Below are 17,847 nucleotides of genomic sequence, written 5' to 3'. Positions count from 1 at the left end.
GGTCTTCAATTCTATTCCATTGGTCTATCTGTCTGTCTCTGTACCAATACCATGCAGTTTTTATCACTATTGCTCTGTAATACTGCTTGAGTTCAGGGATAGTGATTCCCCCTGAACTCCTTTTATTGTTGAGGATAGCTTTAGCTATCCTGGGTTTTTTGTTATTCCAGATGAATTTGCAAATTGTTCTGTCTAACTCTTTGAAGAATTGGATTGGTATTTTGATGGGGATTGCATTGAATCTGTAGATTGCTTTTGGTAAAATGGCCATTTTTACTATATTAATCCTGCCAATCCATGAGCATGGGAGATCTTTCCATCTTCTGAGGTCTTCTTCAATTTCTTTCCTCAGTGTCTTGAAGTTCTTATTGTACAGATCTTTTACTTGCTTGGTTAAAGTCACACCGAGGTACTTTATATTATTTGGGTCTATTATGAAGGGTGTCGTTTCCCTAATTTCTTTCTCGGCTTGTTTCTCTTTTGTATAGAGGAAGGCAACTGATTTATTTGAGTTAATTTTATACCCAGCCACTTTGCTGAAGTTGTTTATCAGCTTTAGTAGTTCTCTGGTGGAACTTTTGGGATCACTTAAATATACTATCATGTCATCTGCAAATAGTGATATTTTGACTTCTTCTTTTCCGATCTGTATCCCCTTGATCTCCTTTTGTTGTCTGATTGCTCTGGCTAGAACTTCAAGAACTATATTGAATAAGTAGGGAGAGAGTGGGCAGCCTTGTCTAGTCCCTGATTTTAGTGGGATTGCTTCAAGTTTCTCTCCATTTAGTTTAATGTTAGCAACTGGTTTGCTGTATATGGCTTTTACTATGTTTAGGTATGGGCCTTGAATTCCTATTCTTTCCAGGACTTTTATCATGAAGGGGTGTTGAATTTTGTCAAATGCTTTCTCAGCATCTAATGAAATGATCATGTGGTTTTGTTCTTTCAGTTTGTTTATATGATGGATCACGTTGATGGTTTTCCGTATATTAAACCATCCCTGCATGCCTGGGATGAAGCCTACTTGATCATGGTGGATGATTGTTTTGATGTGCTCTTGAATTCGGTTTGCCAGAATTTTATTGAGTATTTTTGCGTCGATATTCATAAGGGAAATTGGTCTGAAGTTCTCTTTCTTTGTTGTGTCTTTGTGTGGTTTAGGTATAAGAGTAATTGTGGCTTCGTAGAAGGAATTCGGTAGTGCTCCATATGTTTCAATTTTGTGGAATAGTTTGGATAATATTGGTATGAGGTCTTCTATGAAGGTTTGATAGAATTCTGCACTAAACCCGTCTGGACCTGGGCTCTTTTTGGTTGGAAGACCTTTAATGACTGCTTCTATTTCCTTAGGAGTTATGGGGTTGTTTAACTGGTTTATCTGTTCCTGATTTAACTTCGATACCTGGTATCTGTCTAGGAAATTGTCCATTTCCTGAAGATTTTCAAATTTTGTTGAATATAGGTTTTTATAGTAAGATCTGATGATTTTTTGAATTTCCTCTGAATCTGTAGTTATGTCTCCCTTTTCATTTCTAATTTTGTTAATTTGGACGCACTCTCTGTGTCCTCTCGTTAGTCTGGCTAAGGGTTTATCTATCTTGTTGATTTTCTCAAAGAACCAACTTTTGGTTCTGTTGATTCTTTCTATGGTACTTTTTGTTTCTACTTGGTTGATTTCAGCTCTGAGTTTGATTATTTCCTGCCTTCTACTCCTCCTGGGTGTATTTGCTTCTTTTTGTTCTAGAGCTTTTAGGTGTGCTGTCAAGCTGCTGACATATGCTCTTTCCTGTTTCTTTCTGCAGGCACTCAGCGCTATGAGTTTTCCTCTTAGCACAGCTTTCATTGTGTCCCATAAGTTTGGGTATGTTGTATCTTCATTTTCATTAAATTCTAAAAAGTTTTTAATTTCTTTCTTTATTTCTTCCTTGACCAGGTTACCATTGAGTAGAGCATTGTTCAATTTCCACGTATATGTGGGCATTCTTCCCTTATTGTTATTGAAGACCAGTTTTAGGCCGTGGTGGTCCGATAGCATGCATGGGATTATCTCTATCTTTCTGTACCTGTTGAGGCCCGTTTTTTGACCAATTATATGGTCAATTTTGGAGAAAGTACCATGAGGAGCTGAGAAGAAGGTATATCCTTTTGCTTTAGGATAGAATGTTCTATAAATATCCGTTAAGTCCATTTGGCTCATGACTTCTCTTAGTCTGTCGACATCACTGTTTAATTTCTGTTTCCATGATCTGTCCATTGATGAGAGTGGGGTGTTGAAATCTCCCACTATTATTGTGTGAGGTGCAATGTGTTTTTTGAGCTTTAGTAAGGTTTCTTTTACGTATGTAGGTGCCCTTGTATTTGGGGCATAGATATTTAGGATTGAGAGTTCATCTTGGTGGATTTTTCCTTTGATGAATATGAAGTGTCCTTCCTTATCTTTTTTGATGACTTTTAGTTGGAAATTGATTTTATTTGATATTAGAATGGCTACTCCAGCTTGCTTCTTCTGACCATTTGCTTGGAAAGTTGTTTTCCAGCCTTTCACTCTGAGGTAGTGTCTGTCTTTGTCTCTGAGGTGTGTTTCCTGTAGGCAGCAGAATGCAGGGTCCTCATTGCGTATCCAGTTTGTTAATCTATGTCTTTTTATTGGGGAGTTGAGGCCATTGATATTGAGAGATATTAAGGAATAGTGATTATTGCTTCCCTTTATATTCATATTTGGATGTGAGGTTATGTTTGTGCGCTTTCATTCTCTTTGTTTTGTTGCCAAGACGATTAGTTTCTTGCTTCTTCTAGGGTATAGCTTGCCTCCTTATGTTGGCCTTTACCATTTATTATCGTTTGTAGTGCTGGATTTGTAGAAAGATATTGTGTAAATTTGGTTTTGTCATGGAATATCTTGGTTTCTCCATCAATGTTAATTGAGAGTTTTGCTGGATACAGTAACCTGGGCTGGCATTTGTGTTCTCTTAGGGTCTGTATGACATCAGTCCAGGATCTTCTTGCCTTCATAGTTTCTGGCGAGAAGTCTGGTGTGATTCTGATAGGTCTCCCTTTATATGTTACTTGACCTTTTTCCCTTACTGCTTTTAATACTCTTTCTTTATTTTGTGCGTTTGGTGTTTTGACAATTATGTGATGGGAGGTGTTTCTTTTCTGGTCCAATCTATTTGGAGTTCTGTAGGCTTCTTGTATGTCTATGGGTATCTCTTTTTTTAGGTTAGGGAAGTTTTCTTCTATGATTTTGTTGAAGATATTTACTGGTCCTTTGAGCTGGGAGTCCTCACTCTCTTCTATACCTATTATCCTTAGGTTTGATCTTCTCATTGAGTCCTGGATTTCCTGTATGTTTTGGACCAGTAGCTTTTTCCGCTTTACATTATCTTTGACAGTTGAGTCAATGATTTCTATGGAATCTTCTGCTCCTGAGATTCTCTCTTCCATCTCTTGAATTCTGTTGGTGAGGCTTGTATCTACAGCTCCTTGTCTCTTCTTTTGGTTTTCTATATCCAGGGTTGTTTCCATGTGTTCTTTCTTGATTGCTTCTATTTCCATTTTTAATTCCTTCAACTGTTTGATTGTGTTTTCCTGGAATTCTTTCAGGGATTTTTGCGATTCCTCTCTGTAGGCTTTTACTTGTTTATTAATGTTTTCCTGTGCTTCCCTAAGTGTGTTCATGTCTTTCTTGAAGTCCTCCAGCATCATGATCAAATATGATTTTGTAACTAGATCTTGCTTTTCTGGTGTGTTTGGATATTCCATGTTTGTTTTGGTGGGAGAATTGGGCTCCGATGATGGCATGTAGTCTTGGTTTCTGTTGCTTGGGTTCCTGCGCTTGCCTCTCGCCATCAGATTATCTCTAGTGTTACTTTGTTCTGCTATTTCTGACAGTGGCTAGACTGTCCTATAAGCCTGTGTGACAGGAGTGCTGTAGACCTGTTTTCCTCTCTTTCAGTCAGTTATGGGGACAGAGTGTTCTGCTTTCTGGCGTGTAGTTTTTCCTCTCTACAGGTCTTCAGCTGTTCCTGTGGGCCTGTGTCTTGAGTTCACCAGGCAGCTTTCTTGCAGCAGAAAATTTGGTCTTACCTGTGGTCCCGAGGCTCAGGTTCGCTCGTGGGGTGCTGCCCACGGGCTCTCTGCAGCGGCAGCAACCAGGAAGACCTGTGCCGCCCCTTCCGGGAACTTCAGTGCACCAGGGTTCCAGATGGTCTTTGGCTTTTTCCTCTGGCGTCCGAGATGTGTGTGCAGGGAGCAGTCACTTCTGGTTTCCCAGGCTTGTCTGCCTCTCTGAAGGTTTAGCTCTCCCTCCCACGGGATTTGGGTGCAGAGAACTGTTTATCCGGTCTGTTTCTTTCAGGTTCCGGCGGTGTCTCAGGGACAGGGGTCCTGCCGCTCCTGGGCCCTCCCCCACGGGAGCCCAGAGGCCTTATACAGTTTCCTCTTGGGCCAGGGATGTGGGCAGGGGTGAGCAGAGTTGGTGGTCTCTTCCGCTCTGCAGCCTCAGGAGTGCCCACCTGACCAGGCGGTTGGGTCTCTCTCTCACCGGGTCTGGGAGCAGAGAGCTGCTGCGGGCCGGGATCCGCGGGTGTGGGACTTCCGGTAAACACAGAACGTGCCCGGTCCTAGAGAAATTCTGCTTTCCTGTGTCCCAAGCTCACCAGGCAGCTTTCTTGCAGCAGAAAATTTGGTCTTACCTGTGGTCCCGAGGCTCAGGTTCGCTCGTGGGGTGCTGCCCACGGGCTCTCTGCAGCGGCAGCAACCAGGAAGACCTGTGCCACCCCTTCCGGGAGCTTCAGTTCACCAGGGTTCCAGATGGTCTTTGGCTTTTTCCTCTGGCGTCCGAGATGTGTGTGCAGGGAGCAGTCACTTCTGGTTTCCCAGGCTTGTCTGCCTCTCTGAAGGTTTAGCTCTCCCTCCCACGGGATTTGGGTGCAGAGAACTGTTTATCCGGTGTGTTTCTTTCAGGTTCCGGCGGTGAGCTATCCAAATTTTAAAAACAAAATTACTTTTTTTCTGCTGTACATTATTAAAGTTTTACAAAATTACTTTTAACTCATTTGAAATCACAAAATATCCTATGTACTATAGTTACTGGAAGTCATGGCCTCAAACACTTTAAGTGTATCAACCTCAAATCAGACTCCCAATAAATGAATCACCTCAACACAATTATAGGGATTAAAAACAACTTTGTTTTGAATTTGGTAAAAGATTTGATTATGATTTGTCCACTGTCTATGGCTCTTGAAATTGTCCCACCCTCTCTAAAACAAAAGAATGTGTTTTGTCCCCAAACCCTTCGTTTCATTTACTGGTGACAGTATATGATGAACCTATGTCCAGCAATTCTACATGCCATGCAACAACAGCCATCAGCAGAAAAACCCCATGAAGCAGTGGTATCAGATGAGCATGGTTAGACATTTTAGAATCCATGAACCAAAATAAAGCCTCCCTCTATTAAGTTGATTTCTCACTTAATAAGGATTAAAAGGGAAAAAACAATGACTAACAAAAGTTCTTTCTCAAAATAGTGTATGTTTCAAAAACTGAATGAAAAATCATTATTTGGGATTACATAATTTTTCAAGCACTATGAATTGAGGAACTAGTTCAGGTGGGCAGAATGATCCATAGAACATCAGATATAATGTAGGTAACAACATTAGTTATATGTTTTATTTTTGTGGCACAAAAACCCTGACAAACCAACATAAAGAAGGGTAAAAATTATATTAAAAATAAAGTATTTTTTTTATATTCTGTTTTAGTTAGGTTTTACTGCTGTAAACAGACAGCATAACCAAGGCAACTCACATAAAAACAACATTTAATTGAGGCTGGCTTACAGATTCAAAGGCCCAGTCCCCCATTCTCAAGGTTGGAGCATGGCAGCATTCATACAGGCATGGTACATGAGGAGCTGAGTGTTCTACATCTTCACCTGAAGGTTGCTAGCAGAATACTGACTTCCAAGTAGTTGGTTGAAGGGCTTAAGTCCATGCCCACAGTGACATGCCTATTCCAACAATGTCATGCCTTCTAATAGTGCCACTCCCTGGGCCAAGCATATACAAACAATAACATTCTTCTCTCTGGCTCCCTTAGGCTTGTTCAAACATATGAATCTATGGGGACTGAACCTAAATATAGCTTAACAAAAAATACATTTAGTCCAATTTCTAAAGCTCCAATAGTCTATGGCAGTCTCAAGAACGCTAAATGCCCAAATGTCAAGGTCTCTTCTAAGATACAACCAATCGCTCAACTGTATTATCCAAAGCAGGACAGGAAACCAGCTGGGCAAACTCTAAACTCTGCATCTGCAAGGCTGATTTCAATATGGTCATCAGATCTCCAACTCCTTTTCATCTTTGCTGACTTCAACAAACTTCTTTCTCCAGTGCTGGTTCTATTTCCTGTTAGCAGCCTTTTTAAGCAGATGGGCCATGAGATCTGGCTTCTAGAGCATCCTGGGCTTTCTGAGGCAACTTCAGTGTTCCAGCTTCTTGTTTCAATGTCTGGGGTCCACACATGCTTTTCTGGGCTTCTCCAAAGGGCTAGTGTCATTTTCCAACTCTGTGCTCTGTAGCACTCTATGCTCAGATTGATCCACTCTACTGTTGCTGATGTTCTTGGTGGCCATACCATGGTACTGGTATATACAATGTACTAGGGTTGTCTGCTGCAACTAGGCTTCACTAATAGCCTCTCATAGGCTCTCACCTTTGGGCAAGCCTCAAATCCTTTGCATGACATCTTTAGTCCTAGGATGTCAACTTCAACTGAAGCTGCACTTTCACTAATGGCCTTCCATGGCCTCTTGCAATGCAAAGGCTCAGCTGCTCTTTATGATCTCTTCATACTTTCAAAAGCAATAGTACCTGGGTGTGTACCTCTTACACATTAACAAATACAGGTACAAAATAGGGTATATCTCTGGAACACAGCTTCTTTGAGCTCCAGAAAACAATTCCCACAAGATTAAATCAGGGATGCTTGTCTCCTCTTAATCACTGTTATTTCTTAGCTCCAGCTAACCAGTATCAATTTTCCCAGTAGTCTCTCCCATTTTGGACTCTAAAGCCAGAGCCACATGGGTGAAGCTACTGAGTCCTGTTGCTCGTAGGAGTTGGAACAAGCCCCACATATTCTATTATATTATCACTAGTTTTCTATTTCCAAACTCCTTCACTGCCTAATTGTGGCTGTCCGGGATCTTGTTCTGTAGATTGACCTTGAACTCAGAGATCTGCATGCTTATTTCTGGTGATTAAAGGTATGTACTGCCATGCCTGGATTTAAGATTTCCTTCACTTAAAACTTGCTCTGTCCCAGGCTGGCTTTGAACACAGAGATCTGTTTGCCTTTATCTCCTGGGATTAAAGATGTGTACCACTGTGCCTGGAACTAAACTTATCTGAGTAGGATCTTGCCCCAAAGTTCCTCTCCCTTGATTTGTTATCTCTTTGAACATAGGATTCATCTCCATTTCACTTCCTGGTACCCCTTCTTTAATACTTGAAGCATATATTTTATAATTGTTTTCGTTTCTCAGCTTGCTATACTTGTTTAAGATGCTCTTCAAAAGACTTAAACAGGGAACAAAGTCTATGATGGGCATTTCTGAGACTTCTTTTGTCAATGAAATTAATCTGAGTCTCTTCACCTTAGCCTCAGGCAGACTGTTCAGACAAGGGCAAAAAGCACATGTTCTTCCCCAAAATACCTCAAAAACAGTTTTTAGGCCACATATTGAAATTCTCCACTGAAATCTCTTTGGACAGGCTTCCACAATTAAAAAATCACCATCAGCAACAAAGTCTTCTATACCTTTACAAGGATAGCCCAATAAGCCCCAATTAAAGTATCCTACTGCTTTCCAAATCCAAAGTTCCACAATTTATATTATGCCAAACAAAAGCACAGTCAGTCCTATCATAACAGTAGCCATGTCCCTGGTACCAACTTCTGTCTTAGTTAGGGTTTTAATGCTGTGAACAGACACAATTACCAAGGCAACTCATATAAGGACATTTAATTGGGGCCGACTTACAGATTCATAGGTTCAGTCCATTATCATGGCAGGAAGCACAGCAGCCTAGGTAGGCATGGTACAGGCAGAGTTCAGAGTTCTACATCTTCATCTGAAAGCTGCTAGTGGAAGACTAAGTTCCAGACAGCTAGGGTTAATGTCTCATATCCCACACCCACAGTGACATACCTACTCCAATAGGGACAAACCTCCTAATAGTGCCACTCTCTGGGCCAAATATGTACAAACCATTACACAAATGTATGTTTGTTTGCTTGTAACACACACACACACACACATACACACACACACACACACACACACACACACACACACACACACACACACATATATATATATATATGATTTTTTTGTCAGGCCAGATGGGGCTGTCAGAGCCCCTGGTAATAGAGTTGTCGACAGTTTTGAGCCATCATGTGAGTGTAGGGAAATTAGCCCAAGCTTTCTGCAAGAACAACCACTGCTCTTAACTTTTAAGAAATCTGTATCTCCCTTTTATGATGATGTTTTAAAGAGGTTTGCAGGAGTTTCAGCTTAATATGCCTACTTTAATTGTAATCATCCTTACTCAATTTTTAAAGGTTTCTTTTGTTTTGTTGTTATCGTTGCTGTTTTTGTCATTGTTATATTGCTATTGTATTTCTTGGCACTGTTCAGAAAATGCTCTCTCAATGTTTGAAAACTATAATAATACATTTTTGTGTCTATTAACTCACAAAATGTTTCTAGAGATGGGTAAGTGTATACTGTTTGCTGGCAATTCTGACTTTGATGGTCTGAATTTGATTCCATTCATGCAGTGGAAGGAAAGAACCAACCTCTGTAAGTTGTCCTCTAATTTCCAAGAACATGTGATCACCCACACACATTAAGTAAAAATAGATTTATTGTTTTAACATCCAAATGTATTTAACCATATTCAGGGATAAATCCTAATGCTTATTTCATCAACATTTTATTTCTGGCTGCAAATTCTGAGAACTACAATAATGACTGGTATGGAAAGATATACTCAATACTGCAATATTAGCACTAATATCTTGAAGGCAACAAAAAAAGATATGATTGGATTTAACCCCTGTACAATAGGAAGGCTCTCATACCTGCTATTATAAACCTAGCTAAGAACTCATGACTGAGGAGGTCATAGATTCTTGAGGAGAACCTATTACTGTCATTTTGCTAAGTTCATATAGTATCTTAGTGCTTTTGAAAGATTTATCATTATATACATTCATAAAAGCAGTTCTCACTTATCATCAATTAAGCTTCCTTTAGAGCAAATGGAGGCTACAAGGGAAAGCAAGAACTGGTTCAAAGTACAGAGAATAAGTAATAGTGATGTGCTGAGTCCCAAAATGGACATCTGTAATAGAATATTTGAAGCCCAGTCTCCAGAAACATCAAGAAAAGAGGTAGCGGTAATATTGAAAATACCAGAGGAAAAGAAGTTCTGATAGATACTGTCTTTTGGCCATGAAAGTGATATTTCACTTATGACCTCTTAATAATATAGCTGTCTTAACAGAATTAACACAAGGACATACCAATCAACTTGCTAACATGAATAAGAAAACTTTTTTGCTACATAACATATTTATTATTTGGGAATTTTATAAAATGCACTGAGACTACTCCTCCAAGATTCACCTTCCCATTCTTGTGCCCTCCCCTAAAAAAGAAAAATCATGCACCAAGTATTGCCCATATACTCATTGGATTATGGCCGAACTCCCATTGACTAGACCCTTTAAGATAATTTGTCCTCCCCACCATAGACCTCCACTCATATATCCACCAGAAGCCATCTCCTAGGAAGAGCTGCACTTTAGCATTTTGATCTCAAACTTTAAGTAAATTTTCAGTGGCTTTCTGTTTAGATTGTTTCTTGTATTCTGTGGGTGGAGGTGTGGTGAGATAGTTATTGTAGAAGCCTTTAATATTTCTCATTCTCACTTATGATTCTATATTAATTAGTATCACGGCAAAAGAAGTTTCCTTGCCAAGAAGAGGCAGCAGCACCATGAATTAAGGATTTCTACATTGTTTGTCTCTGGTGGCAGCAAGAACCATAAGCATCAACATGACCTCTGGCAGCAGTACAGAACATGGACCTTATCATGGTCCCTGTTGGCAACATTGACCTCAACATTGTTTCTGACACAGACTTCTGATATCAACATGACCATATGTTACAGCACAGTTGAAGAACACCAACACAGACCTCAGTAGCAGCACAGATCACAGACATCAATAGTCTCAGATAGCAGCATAGACAAAAAACACCAGCATGGTCCCCAAACATAGCATGGACTATGAACACCAACACATGACATCCAAAGATAGCATTGACCATGAAGGTCTTTCCAGGAAGCTCACTCCAGAAAATGAATCAGTTTTGGATATCTTTTTATTTCACAGAGCCAGGGTGATCATAGAGCTGAACATCACATTTGTAGACAGAGCATGCATGAGGTCAGGTTGCTGTATACCCTGTTAGTCTTATTCAAGTATGGCATAACTCTTTGGTCTACCATAGCTATGTTCCCTTACTTGTCATTGACACCTCTGCATCTCTAGTTCTACTGCCTTCCATTGTTGAACAGAATCATGGTGTCTTGTGGGTGGGCAGTGTGTCTGAAGGCAGGATCCTTGAGAGTTTCAGTCTACTGAACACCTCCAGCTCTCATCCTAAGTTGACTTGTCAGCCCAGTGGATATAACTATCATGCTTGAGCTAGCAGCCAGCACCAAGGCCTTGCTCTCTGCTCCTCAACCATGGTAAGCAATGAGAGATGCAACAGGCATGGCTCCACACTGCAGGCCAGGATGAGCCTCCCAGCAGGCCAAGGACCAGCCCTACTGAACAAAAATATGTTAGTTACTTTGTCTGATGGAGCTGTTTCCATACTCTTGGGTATCTGACTTCCATGGGTCCACCATCTTTATTTATAGTTCCATGATATCACTTTTAAAACCATTTTTTTTCCATCAGACTTATCCTTTTCAGCTGTTCTATAGATTGCTCTTGATAGGCAGATGTGGGCAAGTATAATATAAGAATGGAGTCTTATATAGATGTTGGCTGAGACAAAACAAGTGATACCTATTCCCATATTATACTTCACCTTTTACACTTATATTTTCAAATTTCTTTACTTCCAGGTGTCTTTGGTCATATCACCATAAATTCACTCAATCTTGTCTTTACTCCCACATAAAAGTATACATAATGAAGTCATCATGTTATTTATTGTAAAAACAATCATAACATTGTCAGTGTGGTTGGTTAACTTCCCTTGTAAAGACTGAAGAATGAGATAAAAAGCTGAGGTTTCCACAAGACTGAGAAACTGTGGAAGTTGTGTGTCTTATATAACCAAAGAAGAGAGAAAATCTCACAAAGGTTCTTGAGGCAGAAGAAAGAGAAATGGAACCAATATGAATCCCAAGCCTTTTGAGGCAATATTAGGAATAATAACATCTATTATGTGCTTTTTAAAATTTACTTTTTTTAGTTTATGTGGTGTGTGTGTGTGTGTCTGTGTGTGTGTATATATATAAGAGAGAGAGAGAGAGAGAGAGAGAGAGAGAGAGAGGCAGAGTATTAAGGGTTCTTTTGAAAGTCAGTTGTGTTGGGTACTGTTTTGCTAAAGCAGACACATAGAGGAACGTTTTGCTGAAGCAGAAACAGGTGAAAGGATATTATGCTAAAGCGAGCAAAAGTAAGCACGTAAAAGGACATGTGATGAAGGATTCTTCATGAATGACACTTATGTATTGGTCCACCTTACAATGTGTAGTTGAGCAGCATTTGTTGGGATTCCATAGAAAGAAACACACCAAAAACATTCTTTGTGTTATGCTGTGGTATGCTGTGGCTTCCTCAGGCAATTGGTAGAGTTAGGTCAGATGAGACAGACTCAAGTAGCTTTGTTGAGACTGACTCAGGTGCTGAGGCAAGACATATGGTGAATCAAGACCCATGGAGGACAGGTGATGTTTGGAGGGAATATAAATAAGACACAAAGGACTCTGAAGGGGGCTTGCTATAGAGCAACACTTTCAGTCTAACCTCTTGATGACCTTTGCTTTGCTGAGAGACATTGACATAACCTTCTCTTGTCTCTTCCTCCTGACTTGTGCCAACTCACCTGAAGCCTAAGTGTTTCTGCTAGGTTGTGCTGCTGTTACTGATTCTTGTTGGTTATCTCAACTCTACTGAACTGGTCTGCTGTTGTACCCATAAAGTGTTCGCGAGTGAATTAAGCTGCCTTTGTTGACCTATAAACTGACTTGCTGACTTCATGACAATGCAAGTGGGATTTGTTCCAAAGAATGATTTCTAAACAGTTCCAGTTCCTCTGTATCCTTTCTTTTCTACTAACTGTGGTGGGTGGTGGGATAGAAAGGAGGATAAAGAATTGAGTAACTATCACTAAAAGTAGGCTTTAAAAAATTAAAGTTACATAGGGGTGTGTGTGTGTGTGTGTGTGTGTGTGTGTGTGTGTCCATGCACATGCACATGTTCATGCACACCTGTGTGATTAGATTCCATGTGTAAGTGTGTGACTAGAAGGTAAGGAGAGAGTATCTGGTCCCTTGATGCTGCACTTGTGAGATGTCTTGTTGGGAACTGTTAAATATTGGTTCTGCAAATGGGGTTCAGGTTCTCTAGAAGAGCAGCAAGTGTTTGTAACTGTTGAAACATTTCTATTTACTTTACATATAGTATCTTTAATCTTCATAGCAAACCAAGAAAGTTTAAAGTAGCTCCATTTTACATATGAGCAAGCTAAGGCTTAGTGGCAGTAATTGAACTGCTTATAAACACAGAAGCAATTAGAGTGTAAGCGGACATGAAAATGTAAGTGAGTATAGCCTAAAATCCTGCCCTCCTTCCTTTCAGTTACAATTCCTGTCTCATACTGTGCTTAATTATATACAGTTTTTATAAACAGGCAAATCATTAAACTTTGATCCTAAGATGTACAAATGGATAGAGTGCAATCTAAGTAAGAAGAGCTGAAGTAGTCCCTTGACACATGAAATCTGACAACAGCAAAAGCAGTATTCGATGTTGGAAGCAGAACAGAGTAGCTCCTCTCATTTGACAAGCCTGGTGACAGCAGTAACCATATTAACATCCCCGAGCATCCTTGATCTCGTCATTCCACTCTTTGATTTCAAGATAACTATACCCTGGAAATTAAATATTGTTCTCATCATTGCTGCTACATATAATGTGAATAGAAAGCATTACATTAACTTTGAAACTCTTTTCAGTAATGTTTCTTACTATAGAAGTTAATGCTTAAGGATGACTATCTCATTGGAGAACAAATCACAATCAACCACAGAAATACTGGACAGGCCTATTGCAACCAGTCAACTCCATCATGCAGAAAATCATACATTATTTATAAATTAAATCTGGGAGTTTTTCCAGAGAACATACCAAAAAGTAGACAGACAGGGCTTCTCAAATGGCTTAAACTCCATGTAGGATTTTGGTTTGGTTCTTCTAATACTGTAACAATTTCTTGCAAGCAACCTCTATAGTGTGCAAACTGTTGTTTCATCTTTATCATTACTGAGTGTGAAGAGACTTTTTTCCTTATGTCATTTGTATAATAAAATGGGTTTCTGTGCTGTAGGTTTCCATTCTAGTAGGTGGCACTGGGCAGCTTTTTGTGGTGAGTTAGTTTGTCAGCAATTTCATTATCAGCATTTCTTTTTTCCCTCTGAGCTATTTCACAACCATTCTAAATTGTATCTGGCCCAAGCTTGGCATTGAAATTGCCGGCTTAGATAGAATTCTGTCTCAAAGAAAATTCCAGTGTCAGTCTAATGAGCTGAATTGTGTATATATAGCACAGTCGTTTTTAGGTAGTTCCAGTCTCTATTTTTAAACTCAGCTATAACTAAAGTCTAGAGATAATTATGATGTACAGGCCATTGTTGATGAGAAGACTGTTCACACATTAATTTCTTAATTATCTTTCTCAACTAAGGCCAGGAATCATGGAATGACTGTTTTCATTCTAAGAAGAAATTGATTCCTGTCAACAATGCTGTCCTGAAGGTATTTTTCTTTTCCAGTTGTTATTTGGCATAATTCACTCAGGTGAATGTTTTCGAAAATGTTACAGTTTATCTTCAAACTTTTTGTTTGAACATCGACTCAGGCTGTCTTCCCATAGTTAACGTGGGACAGAATCGATGCATTGTAGGCTTCCTCTGCTGCTTTGTGTGATAAACACTGTCTAACAACTCTGCAAAAATCCATTTGGATGCTACTTCCCCAATTAGACCTGTTAAATACTCTTTGAATGACTGAATTTGCCTTTAGTTTTACACCCGGATACATTGTTCAACTAATGTTTCAAAACAGAGTGAACTACAGCACCATTAACATTCATTTATAAAAAAAAAAGTGGTTTCTTTTCTTTTATCAGGCCTGACTATGAGCAAATGAAATTGCAATTGTTTCTTGAGATTCAGTGTAACTTGATTACCCTCTAACTACTCAGTAATTTGGGGAAATTTTGTTCATTCAGTCTGAACAGTTGCAGATGACTTGTGTGTATGTAACTAAACTATGTCATTAGTGCACAAAGTGAGAATGCCTTTGAATTTGTGCACATATTTGGAAGCTCCTGAGTGAACAAATGTTGCATTCAATGAGTCTTTGTTACCCAGGAAAGACTCTGAGGTGGCTTCTTTAAGGTTTGAAATGTGACAAGACAGCACATACACTAAAGAAGCTTGCTATTCACCATGGTAAACAATAGTTACATAATCTTAAAAATCACATCTTTGTAGGATAAAATCAGAAAGAATATATAGTCACTGAGAAAAGTCCCACACTAAAATTTCTCCTCTGTTCCTAACACAGGCAAATCAAATGCACTGACTGTTTTACCATAATAATCTCAACCTCATGTTTGGGTATGAATGGAAAAAGCCCTATAAATTGTGTTTCTGGAAGATGGCACATGATGTACTAGGGCAAATGAAACTGCTTCACATACTTGGCAATTATCAATCCTTCTGTAGGCTTGGTCCATAAATTCTTATAGCACTGTAATTTTTAAAGAGCCAGATTAAAATCAAAGCCATGTTTAAGCTATTAAACTATCACCACTGTGACTTTATTGTTGTTAAAATCTCTATTTTCACAATGATAATTATAGTTAAAACCGAAGTGGAGCCTGCTTCAAAACTGTCCCCTTGTGGGTATTATATTCTATAGATACAAGCAACATATTTGAAAGAGAGAGAAGAAAAAGTGAGATGGAAAAAGTGACGTATGGCAAAGTATAGCTGTAAGTCTTCACTCAATGATAATGATAAAATAGCTATACTTTAAAGATTTTAGAGTCCAAATTCCTTCTCTATGGAAAGGTTAATGCTCTTAAATTAAGGTGATCTTTCTAGATGGCATCTTGTTCCTTAGAGTGGCCATATTCTCCTATTGATGATACCCTATTAATTTATCAACTACCTGTCATTTTTGAGATAGAAAAGAAACAACCTCAACTCATTGCTCTTCACAATAAGATATATGTGGTGATAGTGCAGGGGATTGGGATGGTGCTATGAAAATTTGAGTAGTATCTTTAAAAAAACTGATTCAGAGAAATAACAAATCACACTATAGAGAGTTTGAACTTAATACTCCTTAAATAAACAATTTGAAGATGAAAAGAGAGTTAGACCATGCTACTCACTCTTTCACAGCCAGGTTAATATGTCCTCCTGTTTTAGTTCCTTCAGATTTCCTTGCCATATAATATTCAGTATATGTAGAACTACTGCAGAGTACTTAGAGGTCATTCTAGTAAACTACTCTTAACTCACTGAGAATTTGACAGCATATTAGTTGAACTTTTGTGGGAAATAAAAGTAACTGTGGACTTTGTCACATTAAAATCTAATAAATCAATTTTAAGACCACATTTAATCTTATGTAATCCTTAATGATAGTATTACAATATTTTCTTACTACATTAGATATCTGCTTTGTAAACTGATGTATGAATGTGTAGAAAACTCATAAAACTCATAAAAAAACTTTAAGTCAATAATCAGCATATTTATAACAATATGGATATAGTTAGGGTAAAAGGAAAATCTGTATGATTTAGATAAAATGGGTGCCTTCACAGAAATTTCTAACAAACAATTACATTTTAAATTATGGCAGTTAAGTACCATCCCAACCTTGTTGGATATAACATTCATTTTGTTTGCCACAATCTGAAAAGAAACACAAAATTCTAATTTATATGATAGAAAAAATTCTAATTAAAATTTGCCAAAGTAAAATTTCTCCTTACCCCTGTAATTCGAAACATATTGTTAAGATTCAGGAAATTGAGCCTACTTCAAGATTACCTATATAAGAGACATCTTCAGGGTGTGCTCCTTCAAAGTCAAAAAATTGCAAAAACCCTAGAAGACAGATTCAGCTTGCTGTTTTTAACTACTTCAAAGATAGAAGTTAGTCCCAGTTTTCTGTGACTATTCAAGTTTACCTTACTTTATATCATTGCTACAGATGTACATTTGTATTTTGCAGATGGGAAATATGAATACTATAAACTTGTTTATAGTAATTAAGCCAGTTTCCACGTTTCTCCTTTAATATTTTATTGCTCTTTGAGAGTATTTTCTGGTAGTGTATTATAGGCTTTCCTAACTCATTACACGGCAATTGAGCAATTTGAAACAGGTAAAACTCTTCAATTGCCATTTTTTAAACACAAAAACTTCATTCATTCTTTTATGAGGATCTAAATCATTTCCCTTTATATTAAGAAGTTGCTAGAGATTTGTACTTACAAATACTGATCCTAGAGTGAACTGATCAAGTTAGTTTCTTCTTAATCTAGGTATTTTAGTTTTAAAAACAAAAGCATCTGTATTTAGAAAGAGTAACAACAGAGAGTTAATTATGATTTAAATATTAAAGCTGTTATATTTCTCCATGATTTTTTTCTTTTTGTTTGGTTGCTGCTTCATTGCATACCTACCCTGGGAGAAAATTCAAATGGGGTTCAAATCATTAATGTGGATGTGTTTCCAATTTTACAAACATAAATGACTTCAGTATTTAGCAAAAAGATTCAGTGAACATATATTACAAATGCAGGACACTGTGGATTGAAAAATGAATTTGTTGAAGATGAAACTACTCTACTCTTTTTCCAAAGTAAGTGGCTATGTTTCAAGTGTGTTGACTGTTCTCCAGAAGCCTAGTTTAAAATTCTTGAAGCTATTCAAAATCTTATAATTTGATAACATCATAGAAGTGGAATCATGTAAAATATGAATTGGGATTCCAAACTATTGATGCAGTATTGCCACTGGTATGCATTCAGAATTGTACTTTATATGCTGCATTAAAATATACCTAGCTAACACAGAATGATTTTGTAACAGGAACCTTAGAGCAGACTGAATTGCCATAATAACTTACAATAAAAAAATAAATCAATGGCAAAATGCTGAAATGTAAAAATGGGGGTATCTTATAATGCCCAATTAGTCTGGCCCAAAGTTTTCCAATTTTTCTCTAGGGATAGTTTGCAAATGGCAATGTAAAACCTCTTAGAATGCTTTCTTCTTCCTAATAGTTATACTTGCCTAAGAAAACATATTAATTTGAATATAATAGAGCAATGAGGACAATTTTAGTAAAGCGTTTTGATCCAAGTTCAATTAAGTTGTATAGATTCTGCCTCTGCATTGATTTTTAAAAAAAAAATACTGAATTGTTATGTAATG

The sequence above is a fragment of the Rattus norvegicus genome, chromosome X, assembly GCF_021556685.1.
Source record: "Rattus norvegicus strain SHRSP/BbbUtx chromosome X, alternate assembly SHRSP_T2T, whole genome shotgun sequence".
Lineage (NCBI taxonomy): Eukaryota > Metazoa > Chordata > Mammalia > Rodentia > Muridae > Rattus > Rattus norvegicus.
This window is presented reverse-complemented; position numbering follows the sequence as displayed.